Raw genomic sequence first — 9,401 nt, forward strand, 5'->3', positions numbered from 1 at the left:
CCACTGCGCGTGGCCCGTCCGAGCGAGCCGACGGGTCGAATCCCTCGAGGACGAACGGTGCCGGGCACGCCCGCCGCGAGGCAACGGACTTGTGCGGAGTGGAGCGGAAGGCCCGCCGCGGCAGCAGCAACCCCCCCTCCCTGCCACCCCAGCGGGGCATCCACCCAAAGCCCACCCCAAGCGTTCCAAAGTACCGAGGAGCGTTGCAAACGGGAACGGCCTGGACACGCGTCCCGGTCGCACGGGATGCGCATCCCGGTCGCACGGGTCACACATCCCGGAAGGGCCGACGGAGGAAGCCGAAGTGCCGCACGCGGCCGCTGCGACGGCCGGACGGCGGCGGCGCCCGTGCGCCGCGGCAAAGGCGGGAGCGGCCCGGCTCCGTCCGGGGCGCCGCGAGCTTCGGTCGAACCTTTGCCGTGACTCTTCGCAATAATTCAGGCCCATTCACACTTGGCCAAGCCTAGGCCAAGCCAAGGCCTCCAATGCTTGGCCAAGTGCCTCCAAGGTCGGCCAAGACGGTGCCCAGCGTGCCAAAGCCAGGGCATGCCCGTGCGCGGCCCAAGCCGCGCCCATGCGCCCCAGCCGCACGCGGCCGCGCGCGCCCGCGCCCAGGCCACGGCCGCGCCGCGCGCCCACCGCGCGCGCCCAGGCCACGGCCGCGCCGCCCGCGCCCAGGCCACGGCCGCGCGCGCCCGCGCCCAGGGCACGGCCGCGCTGCGCGCCTGGCGCGCGCTCCCGCGCCCAGGCCACGGCCGCGCTGCGCGCCTGGCGCGCGTTCCTGCGCCCAGGCCACGGCCGCGCACGCCCGCGCCCAGGCCACGGCCGCGCACGCGCGCCCGCGCTTGCGCCCCGGCCGCGCGCGCCTGCGCCCAGGCCACGGCCGCGCGCGCCCTGGCCCGGCTCCGTCCGGGGCGCCGCGAGCTTCGGTCGAACCTTTGCCGTGACTCTTCGCAATAATTCAGGCCCATTCACACTTGGCCAAGCCTAGGCTAAGCCAAGGCCTCCAATGCTTGGCCAAGTGCCTCCAAGGTTGGCCAAGACGGTCCCCAGCGTGCCAAAGCCAGGGCATGCCCGTGCGCGGCCCAAGCCGCGCCCATGCGCCCCAGCCGCACGCGGCCGCGCGCGCCCGCGCCCAGGCCACGGTGTTGAGGACCCCTGCAAGCCACGCCGCAAGAAGAGCAACAATCGCACACCAACTGAGGGCCAAAGTAGCCATGCCAACCAAAGAGGGCCATCGGACCACAAGGAGGCCAACGGGGGGTCAAGCCAAGGCCAACTACTTTGCTTGGAAAGCCTTGGCCAAGCCCCTTCATTCGGCCGAGCACGCCCAACCTCGGCCAAGCCAAACATGTGCCCATGCATGCCCAAGCCTTGGCCAAGCATGCCCAACCTTGGCCGAACCCGCCGCGCGCACCGCCCCGCCAAAGCCAAGCCGCAGCCAAATCCTGCCGCAGCCAACCTCGCTTGCTACAGTGCGGCGAGGTTCTTGGCCAAGAACCTCACCAGCTACAGTGCCCACGCACAGCCAGGCCGCCAGCAGACAGCTACAGTGCGGCGAGGTTCGGCAGGACGAACCTCGCCTGCTACAGTGCCCGCGCCCACAGTGCCCGCGCGCCCAGGCCTGCGCACGCCCAGGCCCCTGCGCGCCCAGGACCGCGCCCAGCCGCGCCCGCGCGCCCAGGCCCGCGCCCAGCCGCGCCCGCGCGCCGGCCCGCCCGCGCGCCCAGCAGGCCGACCGCCCGCGCCCGCCCGCGCGCCAGCCCGCGCGCCCGCGCCCGCCTGCGCGCCCGCGCCCGCCCCCGCGCCCGCCCGCGCGCCCGCGCCCGCCCGTGCGCCCGCGCCCGCCCGCCTGCGCCCGCCCGTGCGCCAGCGCCCACGCGCGCGCCCGTGCGCGCCCGCCCGCCTGGCGCGCGCCCAGTCCCAGTCCCGCCCGGACTGGGACACGCCCAGCCGGGACGGGCGACCCGGTCAACCGGGACACGCGTCCCGTGCGTCCGGTCCGCGGAACCATGCAAATCCCACCCTCCATCCCTTTCCATCCAATGGCCCAAAAGCAAGCCAAAGTTCAGCCGTGGGAGGGCCCTTCTTGGGTGATCTTTAGCCATCCATCTCATGCCAATCAACGGTGGAAAAGCCTTGGAACCATGTGAAGACAAAGTGCCATGTTTTGTCTAGGGCTTAGGCTATAAAAAGAGATGTAAAGGGCCATTGAAAGGCATCAAGAGTTCTTCTAGAGTCATGTTGTTATGTCGGCCGTAAGGCTTGGGCGGCGTTTGTGCCGAATTCGGTCTTAGATCTTGTGTTCTAGGACTTGGGCTAGTAGTAGATCCATCAATCTCCACTAGATTGGGCTAGGAAGAGATCTCTTCAATCTCTTTCTAGATTTCTTTTGCTTTCTTTATTATTGTTCTTCGTTCTTCAAGTTAGTGGAATACAAATCAAGTTTGCTTTCATTATTGATCTCTTTCATTGAGTTAATCCACCGGCGTTACCTACAATCGGTCCACCATCAAAGTACTTTGGAGGCGCACGCGAGGAGCGCAAGGAAAAGAGGCTTGGTGAGGGGCTTTGGACCGTGAGCCCCCATCAAATTGGTGCTTTCATTGAGAGATCCTTTCAAGGAGGTAACGCTTGAATACCAATCTTCCAGATCTGAATTTACGTTGCATATTCTGTTAGATCTAAAGTTAAAATTCAGATCATAGTTTTTGGGGAAGTTCATAAAAATTCTGCATCCTATATTGGGCTTGAATTTGTATTCGATTGGGGGATGTTTAATTTCTGTTTTTATTATTGTAAAACCCCTGTCGGAGGCTGATTGAGTGGTGTACACGTCAGAAGGGTTGGTTCATCCATTGGGTGACAACCGCAGGAGGATTGGGGACTGGTTTGAGAAGTTTCTGTGTTGCAGAAAAATTCTGCAACAAGGTGTTTGTTTGGGGTGTTAAGAACAGGGTTTTCTGAAGCTTTAATTTTGATTTTTTGTGGGGAGTTTCAGAGCTTATTATTCACTGTAATAGGCATCCTCACGTGTTGTTTTGCTTCTGTTTTGAGGGAGATATTGGCGGCTGAAGTCAGTAGACTGCTGCAGAAATTTTCTGCAACCCAGAAATTTTTGTGCAGCAAGTTTTGGGGATTCTTGAGTTCGGATTTTTGGGAGTTTGAGGGGCTGTTGTCTCAAGGTTTTAGAGTCCTAAAACAGAGGATTAAAAGGAGATGGAGTCCCCCCATTATGATAACCAAGATAGGAGGTTAGAAGCCCTTGAAGTTAGTTCGGCCAATCTTAACCGGGCATTGGAAACTTTGTCCAATACCATGGCTGCAAATATGGCTGAAATAAGGAGGGAAAACAATGCCAACATGGAGAGGTTGGAAAGGAGGATGCTAGAGAGGGAACATAAGAGGGTGCAAGAAGAAGTGCCTAGGTCGCATGCCGCACGGCAGGGCCGGGCAAGGTATGAGAGCGATGCCATTAGTGTTCAGGGTACACATCATGTCGATCATGGCATTAGGCACCATGGGCGAATGGGAGGAAGGATTGAAGCCGAAGGCTTAGTGTTTGAGAGGTGGCTTGATGATGAGCGGGTTAGTAATGGCCATAACAATCATGATGAGGCCGATAGTGAACCCGAAGATCGCCCCTTCCATGCTCAAAGGCCTTATGGCCGGAGAGAACCCATGGCAAGGAGAGGAAGAAACATGCGGGGTAATGACTTTGGAGATGATGACTATAGGGGTCCACGGCCTAGAGAAGAAGGGCTTAGAAAACCCAAAATTGACTTCCCAAAGTTTGGTGGAGGAGACCCGTATGAGTGGCTTGACAAGGCGGATCAGTACTTCGACGTTTATAACATCCCACGGGCTGATCGGGTGACCCTAGCCAGTTTCCACTTAGAGGGTAGGGCTAGCCGATGGTGGAGGTGGATCCGAGCCTTGTATGAGAAAGAAGGGAAAAGGTTAGGGTGGACGGCCTTTATGGACGAATTCATGAAACAATGGGGACCATCCCCCGTTGTCAATCACCATGGTCAACTTGCAAAACTTAAACAGGAAGGCAAAGTCCAGACCTACATCGATGAGTTCCGGCAATTACAAACTATGGTCAGCAGATGGTCCGACGAAGCCTTGCTTGGTACCTTCATCGACGGCCTCAAACCATGGCTAGCTAAGGAGATCAAACTCAAACAACCAACGCGGCTACAAGAGGCGATGCGCATGGCGGAGATCCTAGACCAAAGCTACAACCCGGAACGACGTTCAACCAAGGATGGTGCCATCAGCAAGCTCACCAAACCACAACCATCCAAGGTAAATTTCAGATCAAAAGAGATAACTTCAACAGGTTCCAAAAATCAGCAAAGGGAGGTAAAGAAATTGTCACGTGATGAGCTGCAAGATTACATAAAAAAGGGTCTATGTTTCAAGTGCGGTGAAAAGTGGAGCCGGGAGCATCGTTGTAAGACCGGCCAAGTCTACGTCCTTGATGCAAGTAGCGACGAAGAGCCCGCTGCATCTGAAAATTCAGATAGCAGCAGCGAGGAGGAAGATCACCCCGAAGAGACCGAACCATGTGCAGAAAATCAGCATGCCGAATTGTCACTCAATGCACTTTGCGGCGCACCAAAACCCTCCACAATGAGGCTCATGGCTTGGATCGGCAAGCATGAAGTCTCCTTGTTAGTGGACAACGGCTCTTCTCACAATTTCATCAACTCAGCAATCGTACGAAAGGTTGGACTCAAAGGTACATCGGTTTCACCGTTTGAAGTCAAAATTGCTAGTGGTGAAAAATTACTATGTGCTGAAATTGTTAATAATGTAAAGATGAATGTACAAAGGGTGAGAGTTAAAGCCGACCAACATGTACTTCAATTAGTCGGCTTAGACATTGTCTTGAGAAATGCATGGTTACGTAGTCTAGGCCGGGTGGTGACCGACTTCGATGCAATGACCATGGAGTTTAAACTCGGTGGCCGAAAGAGGACATGGACGGCCTTGAGCAGCAAGGAAGTACGGCCTTGCGAGGCCAACATGATAGAAAAACTTTGCAATGGAGGGGCTAGCTGCTTTGCCGTTGTTATGGCTAGCCCAAACCAAGATGGTCCTCTCCAAGATGATGCAGAAATCCAGCAGCAGCAGCAAGTACTTGAGGGGCTGCCACCACCAATCCGGAGGGTGTTAGAGGCTCATCAAAGTGTCCTCCAGAAGCCTACTTCCCTCCCGCCACAACGAGACTTTGATCATCCGATTCGGATGAAAGATGAAGCTGCTGCGGTCAATGTTCCACCATACAGGTATGCACACTTTCAAAAGGGAGAAATTGAGCGTCAAGTTGATGAAATGCTTAGCCAGGGGCTGATCCGACATAGCTCGAGTCCCTTCTCCTCACCCGTTCTATTGGTGAGAAAGAAGGATGGCTCATGGAGGTTCTGCACCGACTACCGAGCTCTTAACGAAGCAACCATCAAAGACCGTTTTCCGATCCCAACGGTGGACGAGATGCTCGATGAATTGCATGGTGCCAAGTTCTTCACCAAATTGGACTTACGAGCTGGCTACCATCAAATCAGAATGAAAGAGGAGGATGTGCACAAGACGGCCTTCAGGACACATTCCGGCCACTACGAGTACTTGGTGATGCCATTCGGTCTATGCAATGCGCCATCAACATTCCAAGCGGCCATGAACGAAATTTTCAGACCCTACTTGCGAAGGTTTGTCTTAGTATTTTTTGATGACATCTTGATATATTCCAGATCCATGGACGAGCACCTTGAGCACTTGGAGATTGTTCTACGCACCTTGGAGGAGCACCACTTTCACATCAAGCCTTCAAAGTGTGCATTCGCACAAGCGGAGCTCGAGTACTTGGGCCACATAATTTCAGCCGAAGGAGTTCGTGTGGATCAGCGAAAAATTCAGGCCATGCTCGATTGGCCATGGCCGAAGGATATCACGGCCCTAAGAGGATTTTTGGGGCTAACAGGCTACTACCGACGATTCGTAAAGGATTATGGGCTGATTGCAAAGCCACTGACCACCATGCTGAAAAAAGGAGGTTTCATGTGGACCATTCAAGCACGCAAGGCATTTGAAGACCTCAAGGAAGCTATGACACAAACACCGGTACTTGCCTTGCCCGACTTTTCCAAACCGTTCGAGGTCTACACCGACGCTAGTGGCGAAGGTATAGGTGCTGTTTTGGTGCAGGAACGACGACCCTTGGCCTTTATTTCCAAAGCATTAGGGCCAAGAAAGAAAGCTTGGAGCACCTACGCAAGAGAATTGTTGGCGGTTGTACATGCGGTGAAGGTTTGGAGGCCATACCTTCTCGGCCGACGCTTCACCATCATCACGGACCAGCAAGCCCTTCGCCATCTACTTCAACAGAAGATAGTGACTCCCGAGCAGCAAAAATTTCTTGTCAAGTTGCTGGGATTTGAGTACGACATCATCTATCAACCCGGCAAAGAAAACAAAGTGGCTGACGCGTTGTCGCGAAGGGAGAACGACCAGATGTTGTGGGTGGCTGAAGACATGAATGAGCCGCAGAATTTTGCAGCAATCAGCGGCATTGATTGGAGGATTTGGGACCGAGTTCGTGAGGCATCAAAGCTTGACGCCCGAGCACAAGAAATCCAAGAAAAACTAGATGCAGCGGCTACGGGTGTTGCAGAATTTAAGGTACGTGATGGTCTGATTTTTTACAAGGGAAATGGCTATGTCCCCGACGTCCCCGACTTGAGAAGAAACATCTTAGACCACTTCCACAACAGCAAGGAAGGTGGCCATTCAGGTTGGCTTCGCACCTATCTTCGTGTGAAGCACTTTTTCTATTGGGAAGGGTTGAAGCGCGACGTCAAAACCTTGGTGGCCGAGTGCGAGACATGCCAGAAGACCAAATACGATCCACGGGCACCCACCGGACTGCTGCAACCACTTCCCATCCCGAACATGATATGGGAGGATCTGACCATGGACTTCATCGAGGGACTACCAGCAAGCAAAGGCTACGAAGTGATCCTAGTGGTGGTTGATCGGCTAAGTAAGTATGCACACTTCATACCTCTTAAACATCCTTACACAGCCAAGTCAGTTGCACATGCATTTGTGGAGACCATTGTTCGACTCCATGGAGTACCAAGGAGCATCGTCACCGACCGAGATCGAGTCTTCATGAGTACTTTCTGGAAGGAGCTGTTCACCTTGCAAGGAAGCAAACTGAAAGCCAGTTCCTCTTACCACCCGCAGACGGACGGACAAACAGAGATAGTCAACAGGACCTTGGGGCAATACTTGCGCTGCTTCTGCCATGAGCAACAATCACAATGGGAAGCTTTCATACCTTGGGCTGAATTCTGGTATAATACTTCCTACCACTCATCCATTAAATTGAGTCCTTTTGAACTTGTGTATGGGAGGCCCCCTCCACTATTGACTACATATGAGAGGGGCACGGCCCGAAGCGAGGAAGTTGAACAAGAATTAATGGCAAGAGACGAAGTCCTAGCAAATGTAAAAAGAGAGCTTCGGAAGGCACAAGAAAGAATGAAAAGGTACTACGACCAAGGTCGCCGAGAAGTTGTCCTCAACCCTAGCCAGTTTGTCTACCTAAAGCTGAAGCCCTACCAACAGAAATCATTAAAAGACAAGTTCAGCCACAAGCTATCTCAAAAATTTTACGGACCGTTCAGAATCATAGAACGCATCGAAGAGGTTGCCTACCGACTGGAGTTACCCGCCTCATCTCATCTGCATCCAGTCTTCCATGTGTCGTTGCTCAAAGAGAAGGTTGGTGACCCGACATTAGTTACACCGGACCTACCCACATTTAATGAAGAGGGTCGACTGCTTCTACAACCAGTTGAAGCTCTCAAGTACCGCATATGGAGACGAGGCCGAGAACGACGCAAAATCTGGCAAGTCTTGATTCAGTGGGGCGGCTTGCCCAAGGAAGATGCTACGTGGGAGGACTATGACGAGGTCTCTCAGAGGTACCCTAACTTCATCCTTGAGGGCAAGGATGTTCTTCAAGGGAGGAGGAATGTTGAGGACCCCCGCAAGCCACGCCGCAAGAAGAGCAACAATCGCACACCAACTGAGGGCCAAAGTAGCCATGCCAACCAAAGAGGGCCATCGGACCACAAGGAGGCCAACGGGGGCTCAAGCCAAGGCCAACTACTTTGCTTGGAAAGCCTTGGCCAAGCCCCTTCATGCGGCCGAGCACGCCCAACCTCGGCCAAGCCAAACATGTGCCCATGCATGCCCAAGCCTTGGCCAAGCATGCCCAACCTTGGCCGAACCCGCCGCGCGCACCGCCCCGCCAAAGCCAAGCCGCAGCCAAATCCTGCCGCAGCCAACCTCGCTTGCTACAGTGCGGCGAGGTTCTTGAACAAGAACCTCGCCAGCTACAGTGCCCACGCACAGCCAAGCCGCCAGCAAACAGCTACAGTGCGGCGAGGTTCGGCAGGACGAACCTCGCCTGCTACAGTGCCCGCGCCCACAGTGCCCGCGCACGCCCAGGCCCCTGCGCGCCCAGGCCCGCGCCCAGCCGCGCCCGCGCGCCCAGCAGGCCGACTGCCCGCGCCCGCCCGCGCGCCAGCCTGCGCGCCCGCGCCCGCCCGCGCGCCCGCGCGCCCGCCCGCCTGCGCCCGCCCGTGCGCCAGCGCCCAGCCGACCGCGCCCGCCCGTGCGCCAGCGCCCACGCGCGCGCCCGCCCGCCTGGCGCGCGCCCAGTCCCAGTCCCGCCCGGACTGGGACACGCCCAGCCGGGACGCACGACCCGGTCAACCGGGACACGCGTCCCGTGCGTCCGGTCCGCGGAACCATGCAAATCCCACCCTCCATCCCTTTCCATCCAATGGCCAAAAAGCAAGCCAAAGTTCAGCCGTGGGAGGGCCCTTCTTGGGTGATCTTTAGCCATCCATCTCATGCCAATCAACGGTGGAAAAGCCTTGGAACCATGTGAAGACAAAGTGCCATGTTTTGTCTAGGGCTTAGGCTATAAAAAGAGATGTAAAGGGCCATTGAAAGGCATCAAGAGTTCTTCTAGAGTCATGTTGTTATGTCGGCCGTAAGGCTTGGGCGGCGTTTGTGCCGAATTCGGTCTTAGATCTTGTGTTCTAGGACTTGGGCTAGTAGTAGATCCATCAATCTCCACTAGATTGGGCTAGGAAGAGATCTCTTCAATCTCTTTCTAGATTTCTTTTGCTTTCTTTATTATTGTTCTTCGTTCTTCAAGTTAGTGGAATACAAATCAAGTTTGCTTTCATTATTGATCTCTTTCATTGAGTTAATCCACCGGCGTTACCTACAATCGGTCCACCATCAAAGTACTTTGGAGGCGCACGCGAGGAGCGCAAGGAAAAGAGGCTTGGTGAGGGGCTTTGGACCGTGAG

Source organism: Phoenix dactylifera, chromosome 10 (genome assembly GCF_051530095.1).
Source record: "Phoenix dactylifera cultivar Ajwa chromosome 10, Ajwa_hap1_PhDact_Kaust_v1.1, whole genome shotgun sequence".
NCBI classification, from domain to species: Eukaryota; Viridiplantae; Streptophyta; class Magnoliopsida; order Arecales; family Arecaceae; genus Phoenix; species Phoenix dactylifera.